Source organism: Sapajus apella, unplaced genomic scaffold, assembly GCF_009761245.1.
Source record: "Sapajus apella isolate SASKATOON/1434 unplaced genomic scaffold, GSC_monkey_1.0 scaffold5, whole genome shotgun sequence".
Taxonomy (NCBI): domain Eukaryota; kingdom Metazoa; phylum Chordata; class Mammalia; order Primates; family Cebidae; genus Sapajus; species Sapajus apella.
The window spans coordinates 4,596,579-4,609,361 of NW_022436945.1; the positions used below are offsets into that span (position 1 = coordinate 4,596,579).

Sequence of the window (12,783 nt, forward strand, 5' to 3'; positions counted from 1 at the left end):
TGCTTTAATTTATTGGCTTTATATTCTCTGACTTTAGGGATGATACTAAAGTAACCATAGATCCACGTGAGAACAGGCCTGTAACAGAGCTAACACATTCCACTGGAGACTAGTATTGTCACTAATTAAATTCTATCCAGAGTCATAGCCATGACACATATGCTTTTTTTGTTTCTTCAGTCTAGCTTTTCACTGATTGGATAGACTGTGTGAGAATGAACCTTTAGGAGGGCATCTCAAGCCCAGCATCCTCCCTCTTGCATGACCTCCATTTTCTCATACCCAGTATGATCAACAATCCTCAAAACTTCAGGCACCTGGTTGCATCATTTTACTCAGGATGACTGCCTTCATGATCACTCACCTCTCTGGTGTCAGCTCATGATTTGTTTGAGTTGTGATTTTCAGGACATTCCTTACTTTCTTGTGGGCTCAGCAATGCACAGGCAAGTGTGGTTTCTTTGTCATTTATTCAGCATGTATATATTCCAGAGTATAAAAGCTTTCCAGCTCATCTTGCCCACCACAGGGATGGCTCTAATTAAAATGCCTACTCTCCAGGCCCCACCAGTCAGGGAGAAAGAAGACCAGACACTTAACTTTCATCTCTCTTGCTCCCAGCCTTTTCAAATGCTCCCAGAAGAGTCCTGCCAAGCCCTAGGAGAATGTCTTACAGGTGATCTGAAGTTTATATTTCCACCTTTTCTTGTGTTCTCTCTAGATTGCTGTGCTGTTATTTCTGGTCACTGGAGACATCAAAATGGTCATTCTGTCTCCCTTGCCCACCGAATCACCCTCTGTTTGCCCCTGCTGCTGCTGCTTCTGCCCAAGACTCAGGACACCAACTTTTGGATGAAGAATGCCAATACCAAGAGTCACAGCACCATCCCATTCACTCTAGGCTGGCTCACCCTTGTGATCAAGACCACCATCCCGTGGCTATTGTCATCTTTGTTTTCCACTTCCACACCAGTCATAGGCAGACCACCTTTTTACTTATTGTCAGCAAGGGAGAGTCAGGGTCAAAGACATTCATTATCCCCATAAGCAACATGCTCTGAGCGCACCAGGCACTATGTAATTTCTCTACACACATCATCTCATTCATCCCCAAAACAATAGTTTATAATCCTATGGACTTCAACCAGGATCTTCCAGCTACACTAAGTTGTCTCTCACTATTTTCAAACAAGCGTCTAAATCATATAGTGGTTATGAATGCTGGTTCTAGAGCTACACTGCCTAGGTTTAAATTCTTGCTCTGCTGCACACCATGTGTGACCTTGAACAAACTACTATACCTGTCTCACAGGCTCAGTTTTTCTATCTGTTAAATGGAGCCAGTCAAAGGGCACACCCCATAGGGTTGTCAGGAGCATGAGATAAAAGGATCACTATAAAACATTTGGCTCTACCATAAAAAAGAATGAGTTCATGTCCTTTGCAGGGATATAGATGAAGCTGGAAACCATCATTCTCAGCAAACTAACACAGGAACAGAAAACCAAACACCGTTTGTTCTCATTCAAAAGTGGGATTTGAACAATGAAAATACATGGACACAAGGAGGGGAACCTCACACCTGGGGGCCTGTCAGGGTGTGGGAGGAGTGGGGAGAAATACCTAATGTAGATGGTGAGTTCATGGGTGCAGCAAACCGCCATGGTACATGTGTACCTATGTAACAAGCCTGCATGTTCTGCACATGTATCCCATAACTTAAAGCATAATAAAACAAACAAACAAACAAAAATGTTTGGCTCTATGCCTGGCACATTGGACATGCCAAATAAATGTTAGATACACTTTAAGTTTGCTATTATTGGTACTGCACATCAATACAAAAGTCAGTGAACACAAGATAGATTTTGCTCATTGTGACGTTTTCATTAAATGGATATTAAAAGTATAGTATGACAATGTCCATGCTAAAAGAGGGGCCACAGATACTAAAAGATCACAAAATACTGGCCTATGCTATGGGCATCCATACCTATCTCACAGGGTTGTTGTGAGGATTAAAAGAAAATGGAACTGGGTGGCCAAAGGCCCAGGAAGGTAACACCCATCTGTGCCCTTGATGGAGATCTAAGTCACGGGGACATGAGAGTGTGGGCTCTCCAACAAGAGCAGCTTGTGTGACAGAGATGGATGGAGGTTGTGATAAATCTCTTCTTATTTCCCTGATAGAGAGCTCAATAGGCCAGAGCTGTCCACTGGTTAAGAGTTCTAGAACAGTTGAGAGAGATTATAGCACACAAAGTCAAAACTTCCTCAGCCCAGGATCTCACAGTGGGTGACAGGGTAATGGTTTTCAGGAATCTCTTTTGGTTTCTGAGATTTAAAATGATATATATCAAAATAATATACTAGAGAAGAACAAAGGGAAGTCAAATGAAAGGCATAGACTTGAAGAAACACTAGGGAGATTATTTCTATAGTGATATTGTATATATACCTATCTCTGTGTGTGTGTATATACACACACACACACACACACTCACACACACACACACGCACCTATTTATCTGCACTTTTATCACCAGTCCCATCTTTCTCAGCCAATCAGGTCATTTTCTGCAGACTTGATAACCACCAGGAGATTTAACATTCTCTCTCTCTCTCTCTCTCTCTCTCTCTCTCATTCTCTCCCACCCCCACCCCCACCTCACTACTTAGTGTCTTTGTTTCCTGGGACATGGAGTCATCATTTGTACTCATTGAAATGTGTTGATAAGAACTTTGCAGAAAGAAAAATAGGAAAGTAAGAAGAAGAAAGAGAAGAAAACGAAACACATGAAAACACTTGCGTTCTAGTTAATAAGTAAGACAGAGCAAAGTCTAACAAACCCAAAGTTGTATATTTTTGGCTAGGAGCATATTGTTTATTTACTAAAGATGCTACTTACTCCTTCCCAATTTCTGTGAGACCATGGAACACCCTTTAGTGGCATGAATTGCTTTTTAATTCAGTAAATCTATTTTTAGCACCTGCTGTGCAGCAGGTACACAGCTGGATGTGTTGGAAAATACAAAGTTCAAAAAACATCTCTTCCCTTTCACCCATGTTCATACATGTCAACCATAATCACTCTTCAAGGCTCATATATGCAATTATTTCTGATACCCAGTATTTAGCACGTAGTAAGTACTCAACAAATATTTGCTTAGTGAACAAATAAATAGGTCTGCTTGAATGTCCAATTACAGTACAGGCACACCACAGTACCAGTGGGTAGAGACATACCTCTCCCTTCCTCTCCCTTTAAAAATGACTCAAGCCAGGCAATGACCATTAGCTTCAAACCCTGTTTCCTTCCTTTGAATCACCCTGGTTTTGGAGTTTCTCTTGCCTCCTTTGTCTCGGTACTTGCTTATCTCTACCTCAATTCACCACCTCGGTTCAGTTCTGGCACCTTCCCATAGTTGCATGCTATCAGCACATCTATTGAAGTACCTGCCAGTTGATTTTGACTTTGTTGCAATATTTCACATCAGGCCTTTTGGACAGGGGCGGAGGTGTGCTGTCAGCTTTCCAGAAAGAAACCTCCAGCACAAAGAGGGTTTCAGTTTCACTCAGCTATGCCTTCCACTCTACCTTACTGATTTTTAAATAGAGTATTGGCATGTTCAGAGCTGTGTACCTTTAGGGAAGATTGCCCTGAAAGAAATGGCAAAGAAAAAGAAATTAGTCTGGAGGCAGAAAGTTAAGAAAATATTCAATCATCCAAGTGAGAAGAAATGAATGAACTAAGAAGTTAATGAAAAGGGAGAATAAGAAAGAAATGAGAGCCACATTATGGGAAGCAAATGGCCTGGAAAAGTGATTGGATGAGATTTAGATTCAGCAAGCTATGGTGGACTGGTGATCTGTGAAGCACGGTGCTGTATCACAGAAAATGACCTTTATGGATCAGAGCTGCCAGAGAAGGTGCCGCAGAGGTGATGAATGGGAGCTGAGCACTCAATGACAAAGAGTAAGATGTGATTCCAGGTAGGAAACAATGATTGGGGAGCATGTGGTAGGAACCACAGAAACTACTATTGATCCTGTAGTATCCTTACTATCAAGGCTGATAGGGTTTCAAAGATATGCTGGACATCTCTTGTCCTTCTCTGTCCAGTACTCACTTCTTCTGAAAACAAAGCCCATCTTTCCAATGGGGAAGCAAATCATTGTGAATCGCCAACACTGACCACTCCCTTATCCTGGATACCAGAGTGAACAAATAATTCAGCCAGCTTTAGGACTCTATTACCCTGACCTCAGGACAGGTTCACGTATGGACAATAGGCCTAAAAGTATACAATTAGAATTATTTAAAAGATTGATATAATCTATTCCAGGGCATCAGAATTTGGATTTCTTTTTCTAGCTAAAATGAATGTAGTCAATTTATTTTCCCCCTCCTCTACCCTACACACCCACTATCATAGCCACAACGACAGTTGTATGTAATAAAAACCCAATGCCAAATAGCCTAAGAGCTTAAGAATATTAAAAAAAATAGCCTGGTTCCCAAGCTACTTTTCCTTCCACCATACCCTACTGTCTTCATCACCCTTATAGAGACTTCGGCAGAGTTATGTAATAGAGACAGTATATCCCCTCCAAGAAAAGAGATTTGTTCACTAATTACACAACTGTCCTCTCACTATTTCTGCTCTGTTACCTCTTGTTACCTCTTACGCAATTTTTTAACAACACAATTTTAAAGACAAGTTCATGTGATTACATTGCACATGCAGGCACCTATGCCTTAGAAATGTGCTACTGGCTTTTATTCATGACTGTTTTTATAGTTCTCTTTATTTTCCCACGCTAGGCTTTTCAAGGTAAAAGTTCAGTTGTAAAATTGGATACAGATTAGGGAGGAACCAATATCACCCTGTTGTAGAGCTGAGAAACTCTGTCAAGTAAACACCCACATTTTCTTCATTGAAGACACATGGCTGTGCTGGATTGCAGATGCTATTAGCACATCTACTGAAATACCTGCCTTTGCAGGATGAGAAGACATCTACATGCTGACATTCTAAAATGAAACAAACCTGTGTTGTTCAATTGTGGTGCTGGGAGTCTCTTCTATTATGATCTCCAGATTTAAAGAGTGTGTTTCTGAACACCTTTCATGAGGCAAATGTAATGTAGGTCTGGTGTTCACATGGCCAGTGAAAATCCATGATCAATAGATAGAGGTTTTACAGGACTTTTGAGAAAAACATTTGACAACTGCTTGGAATGATTTGGACAGCAATATTAAAATAAGCCTATATTTTAAAAACTGTTAATGAGAAAATGTATGCTACTAGACTTTTAGGAAAAATTAGGAAATCACAAGAAAATGTGCTGAACTCAAAGTATTTCAAAAAATAAAATTCCAAGGAAAAACTTAGACTCATCACATATACAATCACTAACATTTTTCTAAGCCCTTCGATTTACAAAGATTTTACTCACAGACTCTTATATAAGTTAGAAAGAGCTGCCACTATTATTTTTATCCTCTTTGACAGCTGCTGGAATTGGGGTGTAAGGTGGTTAAGTAAATCTGCAGAGGTCAGACAGCTAAGAAATGGGGAAGGCATGACGCAAAGAGCAAAGAGCACCCCTGCCTCTCAGTGCAGGAGGCAGCACAAAAGAAGATGGGATCTGAAATCCGGGCTTCCCAGACATTGGTCACAACTTCCTGCTACGTAGGCCTAGTTACTTAGTCATTTTAACATCCCTGCTCTTTCTCACCTGCTATGGTTGCTCCTTCTGCTTGGAAAAATGTCCCTACTTTATTCTCTTAAAAAAAATAATAAATCTTGTAAATTTGTTTAAGCTCCTTGTACATGCCTAAAGGAATATAAACCATCTATTGTCAAGATACATGCATGTGTACGTTCACTGCAGTACTATTCACACCAGCAAAGCCATGGAATCAACCTAAATGCCCATCAATGACAGACTGGATAAATAAACTGTGGTACATATACACCATGGAATACTGTGCAGCCATAAAAAGGAATGAGATCATGTCCTTTGCAGGGAAACGGATGGAATGGGAGGCCATTGTCCTCATCAAGCTAACACAGGAACAGAAAACCAAATACCTCATGTTCTCACTTATGAGTAGGAGCTGAATGATGAGCACACATGGACACATTGGGGAGAACAAGGCCCTGGGGCCTATCAGAGGGTAGTGGGAAGAGGGGGAGCATCAGGAAGGATAGCTAATGGATGCTGGACTTAATACCTAGATGACGGGATGGCTATGCAGCAAACCACCATGGTACACATTTACCTATGTAACATACCTGCAGAACCTGCACACATACTCCTGAACTTAAAATTTAAAATTAAAAAAAAAAAAAAAAAAAAAAACTTTATCAGCTCAATATCATCACTGCCCTTAGGATATCTTCCCTGATGCTCACGCCTGCCCTCAAAAGCAGGGTTATATCCCCCTCTGTGCACCCTATGCCTGCCCCAAGTCTCCATTGCACTTTTCAGAGTAACTGGTGGTTTATGTATCTTATTAGGGGTAGAGATATTATGAGGTGCAATTGTCTAATAAGGTTGAAAGCAAATTCTAAGGATGCCTAGGTGAGTCTCCTGCAGCAATGTCTTACTGTGAGACCTTAGGTAAGTTGGTGGGCCCTTCTATCCTTCATTCTCACATTTGTAAAAAGGATATTTATTAATTTCTTAAGGCTGCTGTAGCAAATTATCATAAACTTTGTGGCCAGAGACATCAGAAATTTATGCTTGGAGCCCCAAAGTCTGATATCCAGGTGTTGGCAAGGCCATGCTCCCCTGAAGGCTGTAGAAGATGATCTGGGTAGTGTCTCTTCCAGCGTCTGGGGGCTCTAGGTATTCCATGGCCTGTGGCTGTATCACCCCACTTTCTGCCTCCATGGTCCCATTGCCTCCTCCCCTGTGTGCTTCTTCCCTGTGTGTCTCCTATAAGGGTACTTGCCATTGTATTTAGGGCCATCTTCGATATTACAGGATGACCTCCTCATTTCAAGATACTTAACTAAATTACATCCGCAAAGACCCCTTTCCCGAATAAGGCCACAATCACAGGTCCAGGGATTTGCATATGAACATATCATTTTTGGATGATCCCTATTCAACCTACTACAAGGTATTATAACAGTTTACTACAGTTTCTATATTTGTATGGAATATTGAAGGAGATGATGCACATAAAGCTCTCAAAACAGTACCTGGCAAAGAATAAAATGTTCAATAAACGATGGTCATTATTATCATTCTGTTTCTTAGTGACTTTCACAGAGGCTGGCACATAAATATACTTCTTAATTCTTATTTTCCTGTTTTCTTAAGTCAGAGATGATGACTAGCACATCTTAGATAGATCCCTAACAGCAATGGCTTCAATGGATCATGCTAGTGAATCTTCCTTTTAACAAAGATTTTCAGTTAACCAGAATTCTCCTCCCCCATGACATGTGAACCTTGGCAGTGCTTCCAGTTGTAGCACTTTCTCAAGGGCACAGGGAATTTTGCTCCTTGCCGGTCCTCAAATAATGAATGACTTCATTTAAAATAAAGTTGAAGAGGTCAAGTGTATGTGATTATAGACATGGGAAGGCTATGAAAGCAACCATCAAATAACCACCCTGCAAGATTACAGACATGAGGATGGACAAAGGTTGGCAAAGACATGACTTACCCAGGTCATTCCTAGAGTTGGCAACAAGGCAGGATCTCTACTCATCCAGATTCAGCCCAGTCTCATTCTCACCAATGCTCTGCCTCAACTTGCTGACATCATTCAGTGCAAGAACTTATACTAACAATAATATCATCTATTTGAAAAAATGGAGGATCAGAACTAATTTATGTGACGACAAAATCTTACTCTCATAAGCTTTTAATACTCTATTCCAACAGACCCATGTAATGATATAGATAATAGCCTTATAATTTGCATTTTGTATTTTACTTTTATTTGGAAACACACCTCAGAAAACCAGCATATGATATTTCAGGCTTATTTGACACCCAAACATCCAAAGGTCCTCTACTTTTTTTTTTTTTTTTTTTTTTGAGACGGGATCTCACTCTACTGCCCAGGCAGGAGTGCAGTGGCATAATCATGGCTCACTGCAGCCTCAACTTCCTGGGTTCAGGCAATCCTCCAATCTCAGCCTCCCAAGTAGCCACAGATATGCACCACCATGCTTGGATAATTTTTGTATTAGTTTGTTGCAAAAGTAAGTGAGTTTTTGCCATTAAAAGTATTAATAATTGCAAAAAACATACTTAACTTTTGTACCAACCTAATACAATATCATTTATAATATTTTTAATAATATTTTTTATTGAGATGGTATTTAACCATATTGCCCAGGGTGGTCTTGAAGTCCCAAGCTCAAACTTTTTGCCCACCGTGACCTCTCAAAGTGCTAGGATTACAGGCATGGGCCACCATGACTGGCCCAGCTTTTCTTCCTAATAAGATCACCCTTTCCTCTTCACAAACTTTCAGCTCCAACAAAATGAAATGCTCACTAGCTCCATATCAATTCCATGCTTCCTCACTCCACACTTCTGTTCAAACATTTTTTTTTCTTTGTGTCTTGAACACCTTCTGCTCTATTTCTTCCTCGCCAAATCCTTTCATCCTTGAAGTCTCTGTTAAAATTTTATCTGCTCCATAAAATCTTCCTTGTTTCCCACCAACTTGAGGGTGACATTTCCTGTCTCTGAACCCTCATTTTACATTTTTTGCACCTTTCTTGTGGCATTAATCATTTTCTAATTTATATTTACTTACCCTCATTCTCTATCTCTCCCCTTAATTTATTAAAGTCACAGAGACATCTGTAAAATGAGAGTCAAACAAATAAACTGGAAAGTTCCTATGTCCACAGGACTTTCAGAGAGAAGTCAAATATGCAATCCTGATACCTTGGTCACAGCTAAATGGACCAAGCTGGAACCCCAGTTCAAGACCAGCCAATCCTTGGGTTGACTAGCAGCTACGAGGCAGCAGATAGGGGTGAGAGTGATATGCTGGAGCTGGCTTATGGGATCCAATTTTCCATTTTCAGGATTTGAGGAGCCAGGTGACATTATGTTGATAGATTGAAACCATCTATCGTAGGAGTATTTGTACTATGGAAATTGCCAACATACAGGTGTCAGAGTTTCCCCTACCCCCACCGAGCCTCCCACAGAGAGCTGCTTATTAAACATTTACCAGCACAACACTGATGATAGCAAACTGATACTTCTCCCTGGGCAGTAGAAGTGCGAGACCTAGAGAATGAGTCAGTGGTCCTTCACAGAAACAAAGGCAGAACTAACTCAGAGAGGAGGCTTTGTGTAAAAGACAAGAGACAGGCAATGGTAAGAGGCAGCAAAAGCCACAAGGCTGAGAGATAGGAATAGAAATGGCAGGTTCAGAATAAGCAGAGGCAGGGAGTGGTGGAACTGTGATGATGACAAATTCCTGGAATAGAAACAAGCAAGTGCCCCTGCCTTGGGATGATGACTAATCCTGCCTCCTGGACGTTTTGATGGATCCCACATGACCTTTCTAATTCCTGCTCATCTGCAGGGCTGGAGCTGCAGGGATTCCTGTTTTCCTTACTGTCCTGCCTCCCAGATAAACTCTCATCACAGAGGACGTGCAACCCAGAGAACATGACGGGGTGACAACTACACTTACAAGCTCATAAACTGCTTTCACATCTATCCTCACGTTTAATCCTCATGATGATTTTGGCAAGCACACAGGACACTAGCTCGTGTGACCCTCAGCCAACACATGAGATGAGGAAGCTGAGGCTCAGAGAAACTGAAAGCCTTGTCCAAAGATATGAGGCTGGAAAAGAGAAGAAATGAGATGTGATCCCAGGTCCTCTGGCATCAGGATCAGGAGTTCAGTCCACTTTTGGCATAGGTGAGCTGGAAAGTCCACATAAGATGGGCAATGCTTTAACATTTAGCCCTCTCAGTTCACGTCCCATGAAGGACAGCAGGGTTAGTCAACCATCGGAAGGAGCGAAAATACCAAAATATTTAAAAAGTGAGAGAAAAAATAAAAAAAGAGAGATAAGGAGAAAATGTGATTTGGAAGTCTGGGTATCACATATAAATAAATAATGTAATAAATAATTATGTACACACATAAATATACATATACAATATACATGTAATATCACATTATGTATGTTATGTGACACCAAACATACCTTGGTTAAAATCTCAGCTTCCCACCTTCTTGGCCATGAGAACTTGAACAAGCCACTTACCCTTCCTGAGACTCTATTCATAAAGTGGACATTAGTTTCTCTGCCTACTTTATGAGATTCCAGTAAAGCCTGATGAGCAAATACATGTAAAATACTTGACATGAAGCTGGACATAAAGTAATAATTTTATATATTTGATATGTAATTACTATTTTTTAAAAATAATTAAAACAATGAATAGCTATAATCACTTAGTTATTAATTAGGATCATTAATCTGCCTTTATCCTAAAAAAAAAGTCAGATAGCTAATGAAAGAGCTGCTCTATATAAATGAAGAGTATTTTATACATGTACACAGTCTACCAAAAATTAAAAATGTCATTGAAAACATACAGGGCTCAAAATTAAATGTCTTCAAATAAAACATAAAGCAAAAACAGCTGATGCTGGAACTTGGTCCCTGGGCAGGTTTGATTTTTGAAAATGACAAAGAGGCCAAATTATGCTTCGATTCCTGCCTGAACTGAGTGAGAGAGGGGCATGACTGCCTTGCTAGCAGCCTGCTTGAAGGAAGGATGCAGATGCTTAAACAAAGGATATTGTATGCTGGACACAGCTTTCTGGGCCTCTCAGCCATCAGGGAATTCTGCAGCCACATCACAAACAGTGTTGCTGAATTTTCCTTCCATTTTCTAAAATAGCAATCACCACAAAGAAGACACCTTAACGGGTGCCAGGAATGCAAATTTATTAGGCTGATCTGGGATAACAGTCCTTGCCATAGGCAGAAAAATCACCTATATTCCTGGAGACGTTCGTATGTGGCTTTATCACTTCCTAATAGAGCCTCTGCTAATATATTACAGAACTAGACTAATTCCATCTGAAGGATGAGTATCTTATGTTGGGACCTAGAAATTAGACCCAGAATATCTTTCAGGGGAGCTGTTTGAATATAACCCAAATATAATTCTTTTTTAATATAATTTAAAGCTAGTTAAAACACAAAAAATAAAGCCAAGAATTAAATCAACCAAATAGCACTCACCCTAACCAATGACCACCTTTTGCATATGTGCTTCCCAGCTTTTTTTCCTCCTTATGTCTGTGTTCACAGAATTGAAATTAGAGTATCTTCATGATTTTACAATGCAAATTTTCAGGAATTGGCTCATTGTATCACAGGAGTGGAACAAGAAATGGTAATTTGAAGGTATCCATCTTACCCCACGCAGGCAGGATGCCAGGTGCCAGAAAGTGTCATCACTAGAGAAGCCTCACTTCTTTGAGAAAACAATGTCTAGTTAAGGTGCTTCTCTTTGTATTCCAGGACGAGAAACAGCCCCATAGTGTTTTTTTATTATTATTATTATTATTATTTTGAGACAGAGTCTCACTCTGTGGCCCAGGCTGGAGTGCAATGGCATGATCTCAGCTCACTGCAACCTCTGCCTCCCAATTCAAGCAATTCTCTTGCCTCAGCCTTCCAAGAGTTGAGATTAGAGGTGCACACCACCATACCAGGGTAATTTTTATATTTTTAGTAGAGATGGCATTTCACTATGTTGGCCAGGCTGGTTTCGAACTCCTGACTTCATGTGATCTGCCCACCTTGGCTTCCCAAAGTGCTGGGATTACAGACATGAGCCCCATAGTGTTTTATCCCTCCCACCCAGGACACAAACTGATTCCAGGTTTTTGACCACATCTCAATGTGCTGCCACAGGGGGTGTTCACTCTGCCCAAAACTCTGTTCCTCACTGTCCATTTATCTCTCTGACTCCTTTTGACCACTCACTCAGATCTCATATTACCCACCCCCTCCACTAGCAAGCCTTTGCTGACCCTGACCTGCCCTGCCCCCTTAGGTTCAGGAGGCCGTACAGAACATTACAGCTGCGTCTTCCTGACACTTACTACACTATTTTAGTTTTGGTTTTCATGTCAATCTCTTTCCCAAAGGAGAGACATAAAATTACAGCCAGAAGCTGAGAAAAGGACCAAGAAGCCTGGTCCGTGCCGCCTGCCATGGATGCAGGTATGCCACGGTGGTATTTGAGCAGCAAGAGCGTAGGCCTGAGAGCGAAGTGGGAGCAGTGAGGTTCATGGGATAGCAGATGTGTCTGTCCAGATGCTCCTTCTTAGAGCTCTGTGTGGGTCTCCAGGCTACAGCTGGTCCTCAAAAAGAGTCACAAGGGAAGAAAAGGAATCTTCAAGAAATACAGTCATGGCTGGGTGCAGTGGCTCATGCCTGTAATCCCAGCACTTTGGAAGGAGCCCAAGGTGGGTGAATCATGAGTTCAGAAGTTCAAGACCAGCCTGACCAAGATGGTGAAACCCTGTCTCTACTAAAAATACAAAAAAATTAGCCTGGCATGGTGGCAGGCGACTGTAATCCCAGCTACTTGGGAGACTGAGGCAGAGAACTGCTTCAACCTAGGAGGTGGAGATTGCAGTGAGCTGAGATGCATCACTGTACTCTCAGAGTGGGTGACAGAGTGAGACTCCATCTCAAAAACAGGAAAGAAGGAAATGGAAAGGGAAAGGAAAAGGGAGGAAAAGG

The 12,783-nt window shown here is 41.1% G+C and overlaps 2 long non-coding RNA genes across 4 annotated transcripts; both read right to left on the reverse strand.

Annotated features, from left to right (window-relative positions):
- Positions 1 to 2,842: 2,842 nt before the first annotated feature.
- Positions 2,843 to 10,304, reverse strand: LOC116546500. Of its 3 annotated transcripts, XR_004266737.1 has the most exons (6): positions 10,219 to 10,304; positions 8,796 to 8,842; positions 7,689 to 7,824; positions 5,053 to 5,210; positions 4,066 to 4,209; positions 2,843 to 3,661 (listed from the first exon to the last, which is right to left on the reverse strand). It is a non-coding gene; the product is annotated as an uncharacterized LOC116546500 (long non-coding RNA). The 3 variants fall into 3 exon arrangements; XR_004266736.1 differs by having other exon boundaries at positions 4,066 to 5,210; XR_004266741.1 differs by lacking the exon at positions 8,796 to 8,842 and having other exon boundaries at positions 4,066 to 5,210.
- A 32-nt stretch (positions 10,305 to 10,336) lies between these two features.
- On the reverse strand, positions 10,337 to 11,585 carry LOC116546510. The gene is made up of 3 exons (XR_004266745.1): positions 11,269 to 11,585; positions 11,018 to 11,131; positions 10,337 to 10,347 (listed from the first exon to the last, which is right to left on the reverse strand). It is a non-coding gene; the product is annotated as an uncharacterized LOC116546510 (long non-coding RNA).
- Between the last annotated feature and the right edge of the window lie 1,198 nt (positions 11,586 to 12,783).